This window comes from Octopus bimaculoides, chromosome 10 (assembly GCF_046866305.1).
Source record: "Octopus bimaculoides isolate indiv1 chromosome 10, ASM4686630v1, whole genome shotgun sequence".
In the NCBI taxonomy this organism is placed as follows: Eukaryota; Metazoa; Mollusca; class Cephalopoda; order Octopoda; family Octopodidae; genus Octopus; species Octopus bimaculoides.
Genome location: NC_142937.1, coordinates 3,656,808 through 3,680,803, shown reverse-complemented (window position 1 = coordinate 3,680,803; position 23,996 = coordinate 3,656,808). Strand labels below are relative to the sequence as shown.

Genomic DNA, 23,996 nt, shown 5'->3' with positions numbered 1-23,996 from the left:
TACTTTCTCAAACTAGGTAAACTGTCAACAAAACTACATTCTCACAAGAAATATGAACATGTAAACACGGTGATGTGAATATATTTTCCAATCGTTTTCGCTTTATTTTATGAATATTTCATCCTGTTACTGATTTTCTCGGTTTCCAAATAATACGTGCTTGTAGCAAAAGGTAGTAGTGACATACTTTATCCAATATTCCAGACTCACACCTTTGAGTTGAGTTGATGTCGATTAATCTTTTGAAGTTTCTACACTTCACACCACGTCCTCTTCACTGCACTGATGTAACATATTGCACTCATTCTCACTGGCTATGTCCACGAAGCGGTAAATACGTACTCTTTGTGAGGGTAGCAGCAGGGATGTTCTCGGAATACTTGTATCATTAGATTGTGTTACTGAGTTCAACAATGCGGAATATTGATAGATAATACAACAGGAAATAACACAGCAGGACACCGAACGCACTGATACATGGTGCCATTTTATTCTCAGATCTGCGACTAGACAGTTATTTATAAAACTATTCACCAGAAAGAATACAAATAGTGTAAAAATATTAAAAAATAGGTAAAAGCAAACTTCAATTTTGTTAAGAGGTCAATGAATGTATATAAACACTGACATACGTTAACTATTGTATATATATAAGTGTTTCGTTCATTATTTCCGCCGATAAAGATATATGGTTAGTGCTCAATACCAGTAAAAACACTGGTTTATTTTGGCCAGACGCAAATGAGTGTAGACTTTGTAAGTACTAGTAATGTTTGCGAGGCAAAGCCACTTCAAGTACTATGTTGACGACGCCAGGACACTGGTACATCTTATGAATTTGATATTGGCTTGGTCACACGTTAAACAAAATGAAATATCAAATATCTAAAATTGGAACAAGGCCCAAACATTGTTTCTTGGAATGAGTGTACAATAAAGTAGACATCAAAGAAAGGCTGGTAATTATTTTATTAGCCTGTAATAATGGAAAACCACGTCAGCTTCCAATAGCCACTTCGAACGCGAGTAGGCACTAAGATATCACGTAACATTTTTCTGGCGCTCTACTGATTTCCTCAATCCTGTGATGTTAGCACTCACAAAATATCCATTAAAATATATGCATTTTGCTTAAAATACACCTTCAACAATTATCAGACTTGTACATATTGTAATTTGTAATTTCTCAGTCGCTATTATTGTATAAATTATACATAAAATATTTATTTATTTAAATTTTTCACCTCCCGTAACATTGTTATTTCCATTACCGATAAAGCATAAACCAAGCAACAATATTAAGACGTTTACATTTAAAAAAATAATATTATCTATCTATCTATCTATCTAAACACAATTTAAAATTTAGGGTTCAGCAAGTATTGCTTCAACACACACTGAAAATTAGAAATAGCAGCCAAAACTACTATTTCTCTACTAAAATAACGACTCCCAAAAACAATATCTATCTATCTATCTATCTATCTATCTATCTCTCTACCAAAATAAAGATACGAAGCAGCCAGCGGTACACACAGAAATGTTCAAATATACCCACAAAAACACACACAATACAAACACACACACGTAAGGAGTTTGACCCCCAATGATATCTTGCAGAAAGCAGTCGAATAAAAATACTGGTATGACAAGGTTACAGAAAATGTACAGCAAATGTTCTGAGACGAGAATAATCCAAAAATTCAGCGATTAGAAAAAATATAAGAAGGAACAGTATGCCTTGAATAATAAGCAGTGCAACAAGGCGTGAAAAACTTGAAACAAATAACAATCGATCTTATCACATCAGTGGCGAAAAATAATATATGACAACATGGTAAGCCTTGCCAGGCTTAAGCGGCGAACACTGTTGATAGACGAAATATTCACTGCTACGAACGAGTAAGAAGAACAAGCAAGGATATGAAAAAGCTTTAACCAAGCGAGAATATCGTAACCTTTCCTAAATTTACAATATTCTCTCTCTGCTTATACTTTTTTTGTTCATTTACTAACTTGAAACACAATCATACTTAAACGCATACAACCAGACATACACACAGTCAGCTCAAACAAACACACACACACACTGATATGAATACATACCCGAAACGGAACACACACACCATCATGGGAAGGTGCATCACGAAGAACACTTGCACTGTGTTAAAGAGTTAAATCTAAGTACCGATATTAAAAGTTTACAGAGGTGTAACGAAATTATTCTAAGATTGAAAGAATGTAAAATTTCAAGAATAATAAAGAAATAGAATAAAAAATATGACGGAAGGTTGCCTGCATTAACAATAGACGGCATGGTTCTAAAATATTTAAATTATTTAAATGAATAACACAATAGATTTCAACACAAGAGTAACGAAAAATAATGTATAAATTAAATTGATACTTTAGATATTTCAATATTAATTGCAAAAACAAAACCTATCTTAATTTGTAGCATTGTTTGAGAAAAGACGGCGGTTTAAGAAATAAATTTGCGTACGGCAATAAATGAAGGATCAGTTCGATCTAAGTTTCAAATAACTCACCGTATTTGCGACATTAAAACATACTACAGAATATAGAAGTCTATAAATAGGGTTTTTGAAAAGGCCATGAAACATAGTGTCTAGCGAGATTTGATATTTAACGCTCAAAGAAAGAGGCGAGTTGGCAGAACAGTTATGCTGAGCGGCATTTGGTCCGTCTTTATGTCCTGAGTTCAAATTTCACCGAGGTCGACTTCGCCTTTCATCCTTCGGAGGTCGATAAAATGAGTACCAGTTGAGAACTGAGATCAGTTTAATAGAATTGCTCCCTTCCCCGAACTTCCTGTCTTTGTGCCAAAATCTGAAGCCAATATTTAACACAAATAAGGCGGCAAGCTAGCAGAATGTTAACGCTGAGAAAAATACCTAGCAGCCTTTCGCCCATCTTTAAGTTCTGAGTTCAAATTCTGTCGAAGTCGACTTCGCCTTTCATCTCCTCAGGATCCAGTGAAGGACTGGAGTTGATGTAATCGACTAGCCCCCCCTCCCTCCTAATTTCAGATTTGTACCTATAGTAGAAAGGAATGCTTAAAATAGTATAATATGTTTATGGTTGATGGTTGTCACAGACATATATGCAATAGACAAGCTGTTCGTTTATAATAAGTAAGTTATTTAACGGAAACTCCAGAGCACATCACCGAAATATATAAAAGGTCAGGTAGGGAGTGAAGGAGGAAACATGTACTTAGTACATGTACAACAAAACCAGCCAAACTTTTCTCATGTCATATTCACAGACTAGAAAAGACGGAGAAAACCCTTTGGTTAATGCAGACATCCCAAGTAGGAGACTGTCACCATTAGGATAAATTAGATGACATTTTGTCATGCGAGGCCACGTCCTCTTGAAGACAGGACTGTACAGATGATAATAGAAGCAATCAAATTGCTACGTTTAATAGAATTAAGATGATTTTTAATGTATAGAACTTGTCCAAAACTATGGTGAAAAAGTACGGATTATATGAAGACAAACTGCAGCGTGTTTTATAAATAAAGAGGCGGAGATGAGTTTTTTTCCTTTCGCTTATTTCGGGAGAAAATAGAACTGGCATACGTCAGTGTAAAACCATTGAATTAAATCATAGATTAGACCAAGTTGGATATCGATTAATATTGGTTCTAAATTTTGGCACGAGACCAGCAATTTCGCTTGATTGGTATTCATTTTATCGGCCCCGAAAGGCAAAGTCGACTTCGGCGGGATTTGAACTCAGAACGTAAAGACGGACAAAATGTCGCTTAGTATCTTGACGCCGTACTAAAGATTCTGCCGGCTTGCCGCCTTAATATCGATTAATATTTAACAAAAAAAATCAGGGGTCTCATCAAAACAGCGGCTAAAATATTTTGAAAAATATTCTGTTTCTTTTGTTGCTCAGCTTTTAAGAAATAATCTAAGTATTGCATGTCTTGCAAATATTTGGGAAATTCTATGGTCACAGTATGCTTCAAGGTGGTTCCCCAGTATGGTCGCAGTCTAATGACTGAAATAGGTAAAATATATACTTTTCAAATTACAATGCACTGAAACAAGAACTATTGTGATATATATTTATTGTAACAAAATATTATATATCACAACTTTACGCGTCTCAATGCATTCGTATAACATTGAATATAAACTCATTTTGTGTCCGTACTTCAAGCTCTATTCTTTTCGAGTTTTATTCAGGAGAGAGTCTACATTTATATTCTTATACTTGTTTCAGTCATTTGACTGTGGTCATGCTGGAGCAACAAATAAAATATAGAACCATCCAGAAACATCTATACACACATACATACATATAGGTAAATAGATACATACACACACACACACAAAGTAATGCGTGTGTATATGTACACAAACGATTACATCCACACTTACAACACACTCAAAAACATGCATATAAACACTCATATATATAATGTTAATATCGATTAGTTAACCAGAGTATCTATTCTGGATTTTAACTCAGAACGTAAAGACGGACAAAATGTCGCTTAGTATCTTGACAAAATGTCGCTTAGTACAGAGCAGTGGAGTAGGAGACTCACTAAAACGTAGGACTTCATTGTCTCGTGATAATAGCTTATGCTTTTGTTTTGTGTTTGATACACATTTCCGATAGCGACTGTGACGTCTAGCAATCTGGGACTTATCAGCTAAATACCAGTTAGTTGGTGGGGAGGATTTGATCTAAACATAGTTGCCATCGAAATGTTAGATATCAGCATTATTCTAGTGGTCGTATGTTTATGCTTGTCTTTTAACACGTTAGAAATGTGCACATGTAACAGAGGGTTGCAACAACAGACTAACCGCATTTGTAGACACATTTCTCTCGTACGATGTTTCTACTTTATTTGACACTTCTTATGGGATATAACAACTTAAGAGAGTTGCTGTCAATAAATACATGAATAAATACTTTATTTTTCAATAGTTACACAAGAGAATAATTCTGCATTTTCGTCGTTCTATTTTTGCTTTAAGATTCTCTCCTTTGTTGTTTTGGAACTGTTTGTATCAATTTAAAACAAATATGAATATGCGTGCGCGCGCGTGCGTATGTGTGATTAAACAAACGCAAGTAGATATTCAACATATTTGGTGGGAGTTCTTTGATATAATGGCCGCGAGCTTACAGAATCGTTAGCATGCAGCATAAAATGCGTCTTTCCTTTCTGAGTTCAAATTCCACCGGGCTCAACTTCATCTTTCGATGTAATTGAAACTGGGGTCGATGTAATCGACTTAATGCCTTCCTCGAAATCTTTGACGTTGTGCCGAAATTTGAAACAAATATAACTTTGACACAACAACCCATTACAATTTTACGGGCCGTTGGAATTCGGCGCATCATTATATATAAAAACACACACAAACTTACATATGTCCGCAGAGTAAAAGAGTGGGTGGGAAGAATTCGATTGTCCTGGCTACACATCAATTTACAAACTGTCGTACAAGAATGAAGTAACTTTCTCTTTAATGCTACAAACATTTCCGAATTTTAAACAGTTCGGTAAGTACCTCTTCAAATATACACACTCGCTCTAGGCACAGCTGAGGCTATGTTCTAGGAGGTTTGCTGCTTCCCTACCACATCGTTCTGGGTTCCTTCCCTTCCCACTGCGTGACACCATTGTTAATTGCCTTTCACTATCGCTCCAGGGCGACCAACTGAGTGAATGTTTCCATCTGTTGATAGATAAATATTATCTAATGAACACAGTATAAATTTATGAACTGCTATTATGTCTTTTATGCAGGTTTTAATAACACGCCTAGTGTCTTCAAGCACAAAGGCTGCTTGGAAATAATAGGCGCGTTATTAAAAACCTACCTAGAAAACATGTCCAATGCATGAAACTATTAGTAACCTATAAATTTATACTGTTTACATAAAAAACATATATACATGTATATTTATAATTATGTATGGATTCATATACATACATAGTTATATGTGTATATATATATATATATATATATATATATATATATATATATATATATATATATATATGAGAGTATTGTAGTTCGCTTGAAGCATTGAATATTGTTTGTAAAGAATAACGAATTTTGAATGGTACAAAAATGCACTATAACACAAACAATGGGCTATATACCTGTTGTAATTTAGTTATCTACAGTCTGATAATAATTCGGAATAAAATTACTTCTTCGAATATTCTTAGATGGAGTCACTGCTATAAAAGCCATTGGAAAACCGATTTTTGCAGCGATCCCATCTAAGAATATCTGAAGATGGAATTTTATTTCGAAATATTATCAGACTCTAGATAACTAAATTACAACAGGTATATAGCCCATTGTTTGTGTTATAGTGCATTGTTGTACTATTCAAATCTTTTTATTCTTTACATATACAAATATATATATATATATGTATGTGTGTGTGTGTGTGTGTGTGTGTGTGTGTGTGTGTGTTTGTGCGTGTTTGTGCTTTTCAAACATCCTCACTTGTCAACGATTCGTGTTTGTTTATGTCCCAGTAACCTAGCTGTTTGGCTAAAAAAAAAACATCTGATTAAGTACCAGGCTTTAATAAATGATGGAGTCGATTCATTGGACTAAAACCCTTCCTGTCAGTGTCCCAGGATGGCAAAAGTAAAATAACTGAAGTAAAAGATAAAAGATACCAATCATACATTTATACACACACATATATACGCGTATGTATGTGTGTACGTACGTTTGTGCGTGTGTGTATGTTTATTTATGTATATATATATATATGTATGTATATATATATATGTATGTATATATGTATGTATATATGTATGTATATAAATATATATGCTATTTTACTTGTTTCAGTCATTTGACTGCGGCCATGCTGGAGCACCTCACTGGGTTTGCGTATTTTACAGCACAGTCTATTCTACACAAACGTTATCAAGCATGCTCACATTTACATATATCATTGTGATTGCGCGGGCGTGATTCTTCATACACGTATGTGTGCATGTGCGTTTCGGGTTTTCCGTGAGTGTATTTATGTGTGTTTCTTTTTTCGGTAATCTTCGTTTCCTTTTCTTACCATACTTCGGTGCTGTTATTTAATCTTTCTGTGGCTCAAGTATTTCTTCTAATGCACTTCACATCTAATGTATTTTTTGCAGTCTAGAAACATGGCTGCTTTGATAGTAAACTATGTATGTATGTATGTATGTGTGTATGTATGTATCTATACACACGCACATACATATGTATATGCTTAAGTATAGAGATGTGTACATGTGTATAGTTGTGTGTCTACCTCGCACCATCTCCTGGCAGTTTGGCTGTCTATCTTAATGTAGATGTATACATATATGTGTATATTCATAATACATGTATGTGCATATACATATATACATATATGTGCATATACATAAATATACATATATATAGTATATGTATATATATATGAATATATACGTATACATACATATATTTGTAAACATAGGCATCAGAGTGTGCATGTATACATATATTCATGTGTGTGATGTGTATAAGACTAGCCTGTAACAAAACCATGTATCTAGTGTGCCATAAAGTACAATAGATTTGTAAAGTGTAAGCATACTACACATAATATAATCAAATATATTAGAATATACTGTACATTAAAACATGCGGAAGAGATGGTTTAGCTCCAGAAACAAACATTTCCCTCTCATTGCGTCTCCTCAGCGTCCATTCTCCCTAGTTAGACGGTTTACAATATACAAACTTATTCTCGAACGGGAATTAGATTATTTATTCATTGGTGCATTGAAATATTGTGCGTCGTTTAGAAATGTCTTTTGCTTCATGCAGATAACATTTTTTTCATATATCCATGTACTTATATGTATGGGCGTGAGTTGAGGCATAGATATGTACATACATGCATACATACAAACATACATATGTATAAATATATACATACATACCTACATATATATATATATATATATATATATATATATATATATATAACCATAACCAAATTCTCAAAGTTGGTATATATATATATATATACATACATATATATATATATATATATATATATATATATATATATATATATATATATATATATATATATACGCTAATGTGTGAGCTTGCCTGGGTATGCGTATGCGTGCATGTATGTGTGTGTGTACGCGTGCGTGTGTGTATAAGAAATATTTTCCATTCTTAATCCAAAGAATAACAATGATTTACATTGCGCTGGAGTTTCCAGCAGCAGTTTGAATTGGAAGAAAAATATATTGCATAATACATCTTAAAGAAGAAAATTTTTAGATAAAGAGGAAAAATATTCTACGTATGTTTCAAAACACGATGTTCTTGATGTTATCTTAGATGTAAGTTTGAAATGGAATAATAATGCATTCTGGTGAAAAAATGTATAAGGAATCTGTTGCATGAAAAAGACAGATGAGCGAAACAGCTGGTAATTCCTTGTATAAAGTCTGTCTGATTTCCGGAAATATATTTTCCAGAATGCATCATAGACAATAATAAATATATTAAAATACAAATAACAGAAGCATACAAAATCATTTACACAGAGAGTAAAATACATTGTATCATTTTGAGTCACTGAAAAATGTAATTATGCAAAAGCCAAACTAAGATACAAATAAATTTTAAATCAATTAGAATGAAGAAACGAAACATTTGAGTAAGTAAACTAAAGTTTTAACCTAAATCAAATCAATTCAGAATATATTTTGTCATCTTAAAAACACAATTTAAATAGACATAACTGATTATGTTGTATATTTCATTTTAGATTATTCAATTCGATCTGTAAACTATTTTTGTGAATTGAACGTTTGAATAGTTTGTATTAGATTTCTATCAAATCAAATCAATTCATAGCCAAATTTTGCTCATATAACATAACTAAATTCTACTGTAAAAATAGTAGTGCAACATGAATCAAGTGAAAATGCCAGATTAAAGAGACATTTAAACTCCAAACTTAAACATGTTGATGGTGTCAGCAGAACTATTCACTGTCAGAGCCTTGGAAAATAACTGATTTTCCACGACAGGCATTGCCCAAGGTTCCTTGCACAAGGATCCAACATTGAATTGCCAACGCAGGGCTTCACTTCGCAATTGAGTGTCTCTCAGATCACTCCTTACCGATCTTAAAAACGATAGACACAATAAATACGACTTTTTTTTCTTATTAAAAAGCCGTGTAGCCATTTTGGAGTATGGTGTGACCATAGGTGTGACTCTATTTGTGTCGATCTGAAGCAAAGTTCACAAATCACCCAGATGGACATTACACCCACCATTTAGAAAAACATGCTAGAACACGATGAAAGCAAACAAACCTATGTTTTACTTTTCAAAAGAAATAGTATCGTCACATTGTTGGAATCCTTCTGGAGAGATGCTAGATAAGAATTCATCCCTCGATACTGCCATAGGTATTGTCTGGCAAATGGCGTAATTCGTGTCAATGTATGAGACTAATTATGTCACTGGTATTCGTTAATTATCGTTAAGGTTACTCAAAAGTCGAAACCATATTATCACAAACTAAATGTTTGGGCTTCTACAAATTTGATTGATCAGATAGAAATAATAGTTGAGACATTCCCAAATTACAATATTTCCGTTTTAGCCGAAAAAGAAAGGGGAAACGTTGAATAAAATATATACTTATTTGCACTCACTATATCTGAAAGGAAAATACAAAATGATATGGTTGTTTTGCCTTTTATATCATACGTTGGCTCTATCACGTGTGATGTGAGACTAAGCAACAACAAAAATAAAAACAGGGAAATACAAAAACGTCCTTTTTAAAAGTCTTTTAGTGTCCCTGCAAAATATACTGCATTTGACAAAATCACCCGGAAGATCCACTCGGTGACGTCGTATAGAGTTAATCATGTTAATTTGGTTTTTCGACTTCTGATCCATGGAAACGAAGCTGACCTCACAAGGAATTGAATCGCGGTCTAAACATCTACAGCAACGCATTCAACAGTTTTAAATCTAGCTATTGCCACATTCTACCCGTTTATCTTCTGTTATTAAAAATAATAATAAACAACATCTTTGCAATAGCTTGTAATCTGATGAAGTATTATGTAATTTGAAATACTTTGTAAATAATACGCTGACAGATTCTAAGAAGAAAATCCTTAGCTTGTTTGTATAACTATTTGACAATATGTCTCTAAAGTGACTGCTGCAACCATACAAACGAAAGACTGGCGGATATATTTTGTAAAATAATAAAACTCATATGCGCAGTTTTGTTTTATTGCGTAGTTGTAAACTTAACGCTCTATACGTCAATCATACAATATTTGATTACTATATTAACAAGAAACTTCATCGAATCAAGTACGAGATGAATATAAAGACAATAAAAATAGCCTTAGATATGTCACTTCATCTTTGAGAAGTCTATTTCTAAATAATGATTTCTTATACAAGAACATAACAAAATTATGTATAAATCGGTAAAGAGTTAACACATGTAGATTGAGATCCCCATTGACAAGCCACCGGTTTTACATAAAGTATTAAACAATATAAAAGTTAGTGGCTCCAGTTTTGTGGAGCTACTGGAATTCTTGAGTATATAGACATATTGTCCGCTTATTTCTCTAGATTTGGTCAACTGGGGTAGATACCTGTGATGGGGACACAATAAGGTTCATAAATCGATTAAGGCTGCTCATGTTTTCAATCTCCGGGCAAAAAGTGACATGTTTATATATCTGCTACATATCTTACATACAGATATGCGTTGGCGAATCAATGACAGGTCTTGACTCCTTTTCGAAATCTCTGTGAATGACAGAATGAAAGGAAGTTATCCTCAGATGGAATACTTTAAAGTAACACATTGGGATCGAAACACAAAGTAGGTTTTTAAACTGAGACAATAAATGAAATTATAACCGTAGAACTTGTCTACCTAGACACAACAAAGGCGACGTCTATTCGATAATAAACGTGGTTGATTGAACTGATCTGGGCCTAACTAAGAGTCATGAGTAGGAGCAAGAATAACTACAGAGGATGAAATGCAGAGTAAATTCGGCCTATTAGAAGTAAAGACGTAATGATGGAACGAAGCTGGACGTTCCAATACGGTTAATCAATCTATCCGCCATTTGTATTTCTATATATTCTACATTTATTAATGCAATGTTATTACCAGTTCAAATACGTCAGTGGGACGTTCGGACTTGCAAAAAAGCCATTCACTGTGTTCTGTTATGAAGAAATGTCTGGCTGTAAACAAATGGTGTGGACTGAGACACTGTGTAATGTAATTACGATGAGCCGTCGCTTGGCGCTACCAGCCGACGTATGTTGACTGAAATAACATAAGAGAGATTGTTTCTCTTATCAGCTCGCAGTGTTCGGTTTCTGTGATTGACGGGGAGATAACCATTCCGAAATATTTGTTTCTCACAGTAGGGATAGGTGACGTTGCGAGCTGATTTAGGTGTATTTACACCATTTGCTTACACGGAAAAATTTTCTCCATGACAGAACACTGTGCATGGCTTACTTACACGTCAGAACGTACCGCTGAAATATTCGAACTGGTAATAACATTGCAGTGATACACATCAATTCTTAGCGTTCTCACCCCGTAATCCAAATTCATTAAATCCTGTTCACGAATTTTATCAAATTATCTTTTTTCTTGATGTTGTTACTATTACTGTTAGCTCTTAGGGTTTCCTAAATAGTTCTTCAGTGATAATCAACCGTGTACTTTTCTCGGGCATTGTGTGTTCAGGAGCGCAATAAGAACTATACCCTTCTCTTTTCAAACGGATGAATATAAATTTAGGCAGATTTGTTTGTTCGTAACTATATTAACTATACTTCATAATATACAATGGACTTTTCACCTAATGTGTCCAGCTGTTTTTAGAGACTAGAGTGTGTGATGCGTGGGAGATTTAATTCGTATTTCTATCACGTCGAGCAATTAAAACATGTTCTCTTAATGACCTCCTGTTTAGGCCCAGGTTTACAATGATCCAGCTGCGGAATAATTGAAGATGTTTCAGCAGCGGCCATCCAGCTTTTTTCTATATTTTTTCTAGACATTATTCACGATATTCTCTGGCTCTAAAGACATCAGTATGTGATTTTAGGGTAATTTGTGATTTTATGGTCATTCATTTAAAATTCTGATGATTTTCTCTAGTAGCTAATGCTATCTAATATTTGAATTTATTTCACTCATTCTGATTCACGCTGTCATGTGCATAATATACATATATATTATTGTTATTTTGGTCAAGCCAGAGCATGGCAGACTTGTCAAAGCACCGGAGAAAATGGCTTGCAATGTGTATTCCGGTTCTTTACATCTTAAGTTCTATCCCTACTGAGGTCACCTCTGCCTTTGATCTGTCCTAGGTCAATACAATAAAGTACCACTTCAATACTGGGGTGGGGGTAGTATCGGCTAAGCCCCTTCGCTCAATTCATGACCATTTGTTTGACATCAATGTTATAAGGTATAGGATTAGAATTATTACACCATTGGATAAAATATTTATTGACGCCATTTGCGTTTTATGTTCACATTCCGCCGACGAGCTACATTTTGGTTTTCTTCCTTGGAGGCTTCTAGCATGTATTCCAAATTGGTATTGTGGCAATGAACTGTTTCCCGACCTTGTACCTAAGTCAGAAACTTTTTATTATTATTATCATTATTATTATTATTATTATTATTATTATTATTATTATTATTATTATCATTATTATTATATGTTTGACTTTTGCTTTGTGTTTGTACAAGTTGGCTCCAAGTCTCACTCACAGACCTCAAGGGACAACAAGTTACAAGTTCATGTAGGTGTTATGCCTAGGTTGTCATATATTTTGTTTTGCACATGGTATTCTTCTTCTTCTTCTTCTTCTTCTTCTTCTTCTTCTTCTTCTTCTTCTTCTTCTTCTTCTTCTTCTTCTTCTTCTTATTATTATTATTATTATTATTATTATTATTATTATTATTATTATTATTATCCTTCGTAACACAGTGTAGATAAAAATGCACCGAGTCTTTAGTAATCTGTCAAGTCACAACAAAGACCTCAGACAGATACTACTTTCCTTAAGATGTGCACTGTGCTCATTAAGGCTGATTTTTGCAAGACATCAATCTTGTATGGAATTTCCAGTTGCCTTAAGAAGCTTCGAAGTTTCAATGGGACTGAGCCCAACGCACCAATCACCACTGGTATCACCTTTACATTTCTCTCTCGCATTCTATACAGTCTTGCCATTTCCAATTTCAATTCGGAGTATTGGTGATTTTTTTCAACCGTTTTACTCACAACATACACCTCATTTAGTATGGCTACATCAATGATCTGACAGTTTTTGTCTCTCTTATTCGAAATGACTTTCGCAGCAAATTGCAGCAGGTCTTCATCACTATTTATCAAATATTCGGCAAGCGTTTTCCTTTCACTCCTTATACAATGGTCTATACTAATTAGTCCTCTGCCACCATCATTTCTTTTCATACACAATCTCTTTACGTTTGTCTTAAGGTGTTGCACCCCTTGCAGCGTAACCAGCGCTGTTGCACTTAACACATGTATAGCTATATGATATAAAATGTATTGTTTTGTCATAATTTCTAAACACTTTTGAAAATTATGAAAATAAACTCGTCTTAGTGAAAAATCTGAATATATTGGGGAAGAAAGTGTACATCTTTTCTATGTATGGAAATCTATGAAGATATGTATGCCACGGTATTTATTGGTATCAGTGAATAAAATATTCATGGTAATACTTAATCAATCTGTAGATATTCTTTAGTAAATGAACTTATTTAAAACAACGGGAACAGAACATTCCGTTGTATCATCAATTATCTTCCATTTTTATCAAGCATATCTAAAATTATGTATATCATAGTGTACCTTAACCTTCGATATATCTCCACTAGTATGCATAATTCATTAGGATATTGTAAAGAGCAGCTGCAAGGTCAGAATGTCATAACTGCTGCTAACTACTCTAAGTATAGTTAGTCAAATATTTAAAATGCAATTTATCATATTAAATAGATAGTTTTTTCATTTGTGTCCACGACTTCTTTTCTTCTTTCACTAATTATTTATCATTTTAAAAATATCTGAGAATTTAATGTTATTATTTTGTTTCAATGGCTTACATTATTATTATGCGATGACATAACTCATGGGAAGAACTGCAAACATTAGCGTTAACTTGATAGTAATATTCATGCACGGAGATGTGAGCTGCTATTAGTATGATATATGGAAAATATCATAGACAAATATCTATTATTTTTAAACAAGAATGTTTTTGACATTGACTTAGAAATCTCGGCAGCGAAACTATTGTTGTACTGCAATGCATTAAAGTTAATCTCGCATTTATGTAGCCTCTGATGAGTTAAAAATCATCTTCGAGCGTACCGGTTTGAAAGACAGGTACTTTTAGGTAATGTATTTGGTAGATATCGATGTTTTTCACAGAGAAGCGTATTAGATGTTACTGAAATTTTTTTCCTGGTTTTCTGTTAATGTTACGAAAACACTCACATCGGAACACAGCTATTTATATTAATATTTGCTTTTATGTTCAGTGATAATAAAACACAATTTTACATTAATCTGATGGGGTACTCTATAATTTTGTAGGGTACGAATTTATTATTCTTAAACAGTAACGTTGTTGACAATGATAAAAAGACAAGGTGGCAGAATGGTCAAAGTGTTGGACAGAATATATAATGGCAGTCCTTGAGGTCGAGAACGCCTTTGATATGTCCGAGATTGATAAATAAGTCAGTTCACTATTAGATTCAGTTCTTCAATATACGTTAAGTATATTCATCATCTTTAGTTGTTCAGTAACACACACACACACTCACACACACAAAACACATACACACATTCACACACATGCGCACATGCACGAAAACACGAGCACACATACACCACATGAATATATATATTTATCTATTCATGTATGTACGCATAATGTTCCTATATATATGTATACTATCAAACGAATAATAATCATACGATGGATAATTGTCAGCTCATTACAGCTGTTTCTTTTTAACAGAAGAATGAGAAAAAAAGCCGTTATCATCAGATGAAACGTAATTTTACAAACAAAAGAATATCCCAAGAATACAGCAGAGGCGTGGCTGAAGTCTGCCGAGGCTAACTATGACACACACACACACACACACACACACACACACACACACACACACACACACACACACACACACACACACACACACACACACACACACACACACACACACACACACACACACACAGACATACCTATACGTACATTTATCATTAAAGGCGGGTGAACGTATTTAGTGCCTCGATCATTTTGCTGCTAAGAATACCGTCTCTTTTGCGTTTGTGGAAATAACAAATTCCGCTTGTCAGAAGGCCTACCTGCCGACGGGTTTCAGAATGCTCCGATAGGTCATTCATGCAGTAAGGTCGACATATCTATAGATATTGCAGGACTATAGGGGTGAATGTTCGTCGGTCATGAGAAAGTTTTTGCGCAGATCTTCTGATGCACAAGAATGCCACAGTGCTTCTGTTCTGCCAAGCCCGGCATTCAGTTCTTTGGTATTTGGAAACTTATCGGGCGTTCATTGGACTCTACCTTCTGGGCGCTTCGGTTGTTGGCAGGTCAACGGTCAAATATAATCATGTCTATGGAATGCAGGAGGAACGAAATCCTGCTGGCCATTCCGAGTGCTAGTGATGACAGTGTGAGCAGAATTTTTTGGAAGTCGGGAATTAAAGACATATATACATCGGGAATTAAAGACAGATTTAAAATGATCATGACGTGATGTTTCCGTGCATGATTTTTTAAGAAGACTTATAGCGGCCCATCATGGAAATTTTCTACCTCAGTTACACCAATGCATATTCAAAAGAAACTCCACCGACTTGGACCAATATAGTTTGGCGCCAGTTTTATCGTACGTTTTGCTGCTAGTTGGTAAGTTACAAGAATAGGTGCATCAGAGGATCGTACTCGACCCTCTGATAGTGCCATCAACATCTCACGCAAGATTGGTACTCTTTATCGCTTCCCAAAGGAGGATAGATAAAGTTAACCTTGGTGGGCAGTGAAAACAGTGCGCAGAGAGTTCGAATAAATGATTGCAGTCTTCCTGCCTAATACTCGAACGACTGTGGCAATTTGCAAATTATATTGATAATTCTATATTGATTACTGCAAGGTGACGCTGAAGGATTCTGTTCAAGATGTGTTTAATGTCAATACTCACGAAAAGGTAGAATGAGATATTTTGTGACACATGGAGTTTCTTTATATATGGTTAAACTCCTTACGTATATCGGTACATAAAACTCAAGTACATGTGCTAATTTTGTCGATATAACTTCAAGAAGGAAGACTCGAATTTTTCGGAATGCTGAATGAATTACTAGAAAGGAAATGATGGGTAAAAATATGCATTGTAACTAATTTCTGTCAGGAACAGTAGTATACACTCACATTCATTTAATATCGTTCCTTCAATTAAAGTCATGTTGTGGGAAAGCACTTAAAGCATCTTTTTTTCCGGAAAAATTCTCAAAGGAAAACTGATATGGTATTGATACCATCCAAAGACCGCTCAACGTAAAATGTAGCACGAAATGATAATAAATAAAAGCAGTATTTGAAATTCTAATGGCGAAATAGATTCACAGGGGGATATTACATTTACATTGAAAACCGAAACACTTGGAAAGCTGAAACAATTCAAAAACGAATATGTAGAACTTCACGACTTAAATTTCAATACTGTGCAACAGTTAACGTGTTTCTAATGAAACTAGTAAAAACTGCAGCTGTTCCTTATAGATTCAGTTATCAATGACTAAAAAATATTCTATAAAGCAAATTTATAATTAAAAACAAATATTAAATTCATGAGAATATTCATGAGAAGAAGAATATTTTTGACTATTCCCAAATACTTTTATAAAATTCAGAGAGGAATAAATGGTGATACTAGATCTAATCACCAACTTCAACAGAAGAAGCACTTTTCTTTAAACATCGAATTATTTTCTCCAGAAAGTATTGATGTAATTTAAAAAGCAATGTAGCTAAATCGATAGCGTACTGGGCCACTCGAAAATAGCCCTCCAGTTGTATGATTTTCATGTTTTGGGATAAAAATCTGCAGCTCAACTGTTTTAGATTAGAACTCAAACTGATGGAATAAGTGCTTCCGATAACCTGGGTTCAGGCGGACAGGAAGATTTCCTGCTCTTTCACTTAGAATCCTTATATCATAGGTAAACCTAGTCTGAATAGCTTGGAATGAAAGAGAGAGAGAGAGAGAGAGAGAGAGGGAGAGAGGGAGAGAGAGGGAGAGAGAGAGAGAGAGAGGGAGAGAGAGAGGGAGAGAGAGAGGGAGAGAGAGAGGGGGAGAGAGAGAGGGAGAGAGAGAGGGAGAGAGAGAGAGAGAGAGAGAGAGAGAGAGAGAGAGAGAGAGAGTATGTGTGAACAGTCAATGTGTGCTACATATTTTTTTCTTTTGTTAATAAAAACAGCTTGGGAATTCTAGAGATGATTAATGATTAATTATAATATGTAGCCTCGTTATTTATTCGTCTATCGACTTTCAGTTGTGACTACAAAAGAATTATGGTTCAATACATAATGTGCCATACATTGCAATAGAAGCCAAAATAGATTGGAATGAAATGAACTTGGATCAGTCTAATACTACTTCTTCAATATTTAATTAGTTGAATAATTAAGACAGGAGTTGTATGATAAGTACGGGAAATGCAACATTTAGGGAGAGATTATTTGGTATGAATATAGCTTCGAAGAATTACAGCAACATGAAAGGGAATTTTATATATACAAAAACTTGCTTATTTAATTTTCGAAGAAGGAATCATCTTACCGCATCATCCACATTATCATACTCATCAACACCAACAACGCACCGCCACAAACAACACAACTACCATCACCACTACTGTCACCACCACACAATCATTATCATTATCATTATCATTATCGTCATCACCTTCATCATCGTCGTCATTATCGTCTTCATCATTAGTATAGCAAACAAGTTAAGCATGGATAACACGTCAAGATATGTACAATTTCGTTTACTTCACATTTTGACGTTCCCATTCCGAGGTCGATTAAATAAGTAACCTGTGAAGTCCTGGAAACGGAATGGTGACCCACAACCTCTCGCATAATACGCGGTCTAGTGGCTCTGCCTGAAATCATTGTCTGAGGCTGGTGAGCAGTGTTGATAAGAAACAACAGTTACCACATACCTACCAACTGGGATTGATGTAATCGACTATGTCATCCACTCAAAATTTCTGGACTTTTGCCTCAAAATAGAAACATTTATTATATTCCTATTTTGACAAATACGCGTATTACATGAAACATGTCATATTATGTATATGGAGTCTTTATGACAATAAAAAACAATTTTATTACTAGTATTAGTATAATTAAGGCGAGGAGCTTGCAGAACCGTTAGCAGTATTCGTCTCACTTCACGTTCTAAGTTCAAATTCCGCCGATTTCGAGCTTGTCTATCATTTTTAGGGTCGATAAATTCGATAAGTACTAGTTCAGAAATGATGTCAGTATTATTGACTAACCCTCTCCTCCAAACCTTCATGCAATATGCCTATCACAAGAAGAATTATCTTTGTTATAATTATTCATAATACTATATCGAATATAAGTACGTGGGTGTTATGATCTAACCAGTTCCTTTACCCTTACTATCGCCACATATCTGGTCTAGGCTGAGATTCACTCATCACCTTTCTGTAAGCTACTTCCGTCCATTATTTATGTGTCCTTCTTACAGAAAATAATTTCCAAGTAATTCTTTCTTTTTTTTTTTACTGCACTCACTTCCACATTTGTATCCAGCTTTCAAGGATCACTGAATTTTTTGTCAAGCTTCTCACAGGTCCCATGATATCTGGCAAGATGACGACTTTGTCAACGTTTTTTTTTATTTCTTCATGTGAAAATTTCAAACCTCGAGCAGGTGTAATATTTTACATTTCAGTTTTCTATATTTTTGACTCCTGTCAAAAATTGACATTTCCATGCTAGAAGCTGGATAATTTCAGTGTTGATAGTAAAAAAACTAATAATAATAACAACAACAACAACAACAACAACAACAACAACAATAATAATAATAATAATAATGATAATAATAACATCGGTACATAGTCATGCGTTGTTTATCTTGGTATGAGATCACATGTCGCTCACATATGCTTGTGATGCATGTGTCTGGTGTACTCTTATCACACAGATAGTGATGGTGGGTATATTGAGCTTCGTATATTTGTACCCCAGTGTCACTTTGATGGCATGCACTGCTCTCTCTCTCTCTCACTCAATAATAATAATGATAATAATAATGATAATAATAATTCTTTCTATTATAGGAACTAGTCTTGAATTTTGCGGGAGGGGGCATATTTTGAGTGTAGCAAGCTGGCCTAAAAGCACTTCAAAAGGAGGCGCTATAACGTAGTTAAGTTTGTCCGCTGGAGGCTATGTGAAAAGTGCGGCTTGAACAGAGCTCATAAATGGTATGAACATGAACTAGAAGGAGTCACCGAGCATATAGGATACTGCGGGATTTTACAATCCACTGTGATTCCCAAATCGAAGCTGAGGAGACGAGGTGTTGCTGTGGTAGTTAAAAAAAAGGAAACCAAGGTCATAGATATTGCAATACCTGGAGATGCACGCATATGTGACAAAGAACTAGAATAAATTGTAAAATACAAACTACTAAAAGACGGAATTGCAAGAATGTGGACTATGAGGAGAGTGTCTGTCATGCCAGTAGTTATGGGTGGGGGTGGGGGGGCATTGGGAGCATTAACACCCAAGTCCGAGAAATATGTCAAAGGAATCGGAATTGACATGAGAGCAGAGCAAGCACTAAAAAACTGCGCTGCTGGGGTCAGCTAGGATTTTGAGATCGGTACTTGGATGTTGAATGTCCCCGACGACAATTAATGGCCGAGTATCAACGCTTATAATGTATGCAAAAAGACCCTGCGAGATCTCTGTCCGCTCTCACAGAATCGACCAGAGCACACAAGATCGAGCTGATAATAATATATTGCCAGCAGTGAGGTAACAGGATCTTGAACATACCGGACAAAACGTTTAGGAATATCTCTTCCGGCTTTATGTTCTGAGTTAAATTACCTCCTCCCCTACAATATTGCAGGCCCTGTGCCTATAGAAGAAAGGATTATTATTCGACATTTGATAGTTTCAGGAAAATTTCTGCTGCATCACCTGCTACATCACCTTCTACACTTCCATGTTGCTGAGGTGTGTGTTCTTGTTTCATTTTTATTGTTGTTGTTAGGTGAGTACAATCTCTTCCCGGCATTGTATTGCATTAGTTTGCTTTTTATAGCGTTCTATATCTAAACAAGTTTGTTTCAGTGCATATTGTTTCTAGCGTACGAAATCCCCAACACCCACATATGTTTATATACTCCGCTGTCCATAATTCTAAACAACCAGAGAAAGCAGGTTTCTTCACAAACGCAACAGACACGTATTCTCCATTTAGTTCTTGAATTATGTTTAAATATAATTTGTTTGTAGTCTCTGGTGATGCGTTGTAGTCTTGTGCTGCGCTTAAAATCTTCTAGGTTTTGAAGCGAGAAATATGATTTAACTGTCCAACTTTTGAATTTCATTTATGTATTGCGTATTGACGAGACAAGCATTTTACATACCATCTTCCACTTCTAGTTTTAATTTAGCTTTTCTTAGAACGTTATTATCTTATCTCTATCCATCAAAGAGCTGTTACATCATGTTCTATTAATATAAGTTTGCTTCATAAAATAGACCAAAATTGCTTTACGCTTTGTTCAATTTGCATTCACTTATTTACTATATTTTGTTGATATATTTTTGCATGCTATTTTCGTATTCTCCACAAATAATATTTGAATACATTTCTAAGTATATTCCACGCCTACGTCCTTGCTTTAGATAAGAATAATTATTTTCAGTTGAATTTTGGGAGATGTTTTCTAAATAAGTTTTCTTGCTCTCGAAGATTTTCATCGTAATTCACTTTGCATACATATCAGAATAATATAATTGTGACCTATTATTGACAGCAATGGCCTAAGTTTGACATCTAACACATTTTCAATATTAATATAATGCATATATGTGACATCTTTTTATTTTTATCATTTCTGAATGAATATTGTATGTTCGTACTCTAGTTCCCTGAATTGTGATTTTTGTATGTCTGTCTTTGTTTAATACTTTTATCTCTGTGCTTCTAGTAGTAGTAGTAGTAGTAGTAGTAGTAGTAGTAGTAGTAGTACTACTACTACTACTACTACTACTACTACTACTACTACTACTACTACTACTACTACTACTACTACTACTACTCTTTGTCCATTCCAGAAAGGGTGGAGAGTATCTCAATGCTGGCATTTCTCATGTATTTATGACTTTAATGATGTTCCCACCATTTAATTTTGCTTCCAGCACCCTTTTTATTTACTTTATCTCTCATTTCTCTTTCCCTTATCTGATAGTTTTGCAGCACTCCGAGGTTTGTACACCCCTTATTGTTAAACAGCGATCGAATGATGTTGTCTTATGGTAATTTTATGCTATCAGACTTTATCTTCTGCTTGTCTTCAGAAGTAGGATTACGTACTTATCTAGTTCAAGCTGTATTCTAGCATCTTTATTGAATACTCTCACTGTTTCGATTAGAGAATCCACGTCTGTGTATATGAATTTTGTGTATAGGAATTGATATGAATCATATTGATTTTGGTTTTGAAAATCACATAGGCAGGCCACATTTTTCTCAGTATCTTTCTCTGTGAGATGAAAGCAATGAGGTAGAGTAACGTAGAGAAGGAGCCTCCTTGGAATATATCCCCGCGTATTTTCAAATTACCTACCATTTATTTACACGTCAGTTATTATTATTATTATTATTATTATTATTATTATTATTATTATTATTATTATTATTATTATTATTATTATTATTATTTATTTATTTATTTATTATTATTATTATCATTATTGTTGTTGTTATTATTATTATTATTTATAATTATTATTATTATTTAATTATTTATTATTATTATTTATTCAGTATTATTATCATTATTGTTGCTGTTGTTGTTGTTGCTGTTGCTGTTGCTGTTGCTGTTATTATTATTAGTATAGAGTAATGCATGCTATCAAAGTGACAATAGGGGTGCAATTATACGAAGTCCAATATACCCATCATGACTCCACGTCTGATAATGATGCACTAGGAACATGCATTACAACCATATGTGCAGGACAGGGTGATCTCATATCTAGATAAACAACACAGGGCCTTGCAGGTGGGACCCAGTTAGTATTTGTTTCAGGTCGAGCAGCCCATCCCTTTCAAAAGCCCCCTGAATAAGGTTTGTTTAAAGATGTACAAAACACCCATACATCAAGCCCCAAAGAATTCATCTCAGCACAACTCGCCCACAACTCCTTCCCGTGATCAGTGATGCACCTATCATCAGCCACCCACGGACATGCTCTACTGGTTAAAGTCAAACAACCGACAAACAAATGTGTGATACTGAGCTGAATATTTGCTATAGCCCATCATTTATACCAAGACATAACATGTACGTAATAACACTTTCAATTAGTTAAGAGGAGAAGCCATCAGAACCAGTGCCTGGTACTACTTCAGGGCAATTATTATTATTATGATTGTGATTATTATTATTATTATTATTATTATTATTATTATTATTATTATTATTATTAGACAATACGAAGAGGACGTTTCGATTGCAATAGATATTTTATTGGTTGAACGATACTTCGACAGCTAACCTATCTTTGTCGAGTTCGAAATAGTGATAAATAAAAATTTAAAATTATAGAAATTCAAATTCAAAATATGAACGAGGGTAACCATCGTCCTCACGTTGATGGAATGACATCATCAATCTTCCATTTTCAAGTTTACAAATGGCAAAAAGACAAAAAGAGAAAAAATGAAAAAAAAATGTAACAAGAAGTTCGGCTTCCTTTGCTAATCATTGCTATGTCATTTGCTCTTTCCTTTAATTCAAATACCCACATGTTCATGAACCAATATTCTGGTTACGGTTCATTGATGGCATCTTTTTTGTCTGGGAAGAATCACAGGATAGTTTATTTGACCTCTTGCATTTCTGTGACTGTTGTGCTAACAACTATGTCTTTAAGACCAACATAAAATTTACGTCTAGTTTTTCAAAGTATAGCGTTGGATTTTTTGACGCAAAAGTTAAGATTTCTGGAGGTAGAATAGTGATGAAGTAATTTTATACGCCCACATTATTCCACATATACCTCCACCGTCGTTTCGATTACCTACGTCATGTAATTCGGTCAAATCCGAAATCCCAATTTTGGAGGATAAAACGGATTTGTACTGGCATAGAGGATTACTGGAAACATGCAAATACTTTTGTACAACATTATGTCAAACGCAGTTACAGTGAATCATGATTAAAAGAAATAGCAAATGACATGGCTAAGATTAGCAAAGAAACTCAAAGTTTCACGCATAATTTTAGCAAACAAAGTACAGTATGTGACAGAATTCCTTTAGTGATTAACTGGCACCGAAATTTCGATGGCATTTCAAAAGAGATACATGAAAGTTACCAGCATGTTGCGGAAACATATCCTCGTTTCTAACAAATATTTCCTCAGCCACCTATTGTAGACTTTAGACGGAATAAAGATATCAGAACTATCAACCTCTACTTCTGACTCGAAAAAAAAAAAAAAAAGAAATAACATTGGAGTTTCTGGACGCTGTA

At 34.5% G+C, this 23,996-nt stretch overlaps 1 protein-coding gene across 4 annotated transcripts in view; it reads right to left on the bottom strand.

Annotated features, from left to right (window-relative positions):
- LOC106869052 (neuronal acetylcholine receptor subunit alpha-3) overlaps positions 1-23,996 on the bottom strand; it is a 743,068-nt gene that overhangs the window by 397,213 nt on the left and 321,859 nt on the right. The gene's annotated exons all lie outside the window — the stretch shown is intronic.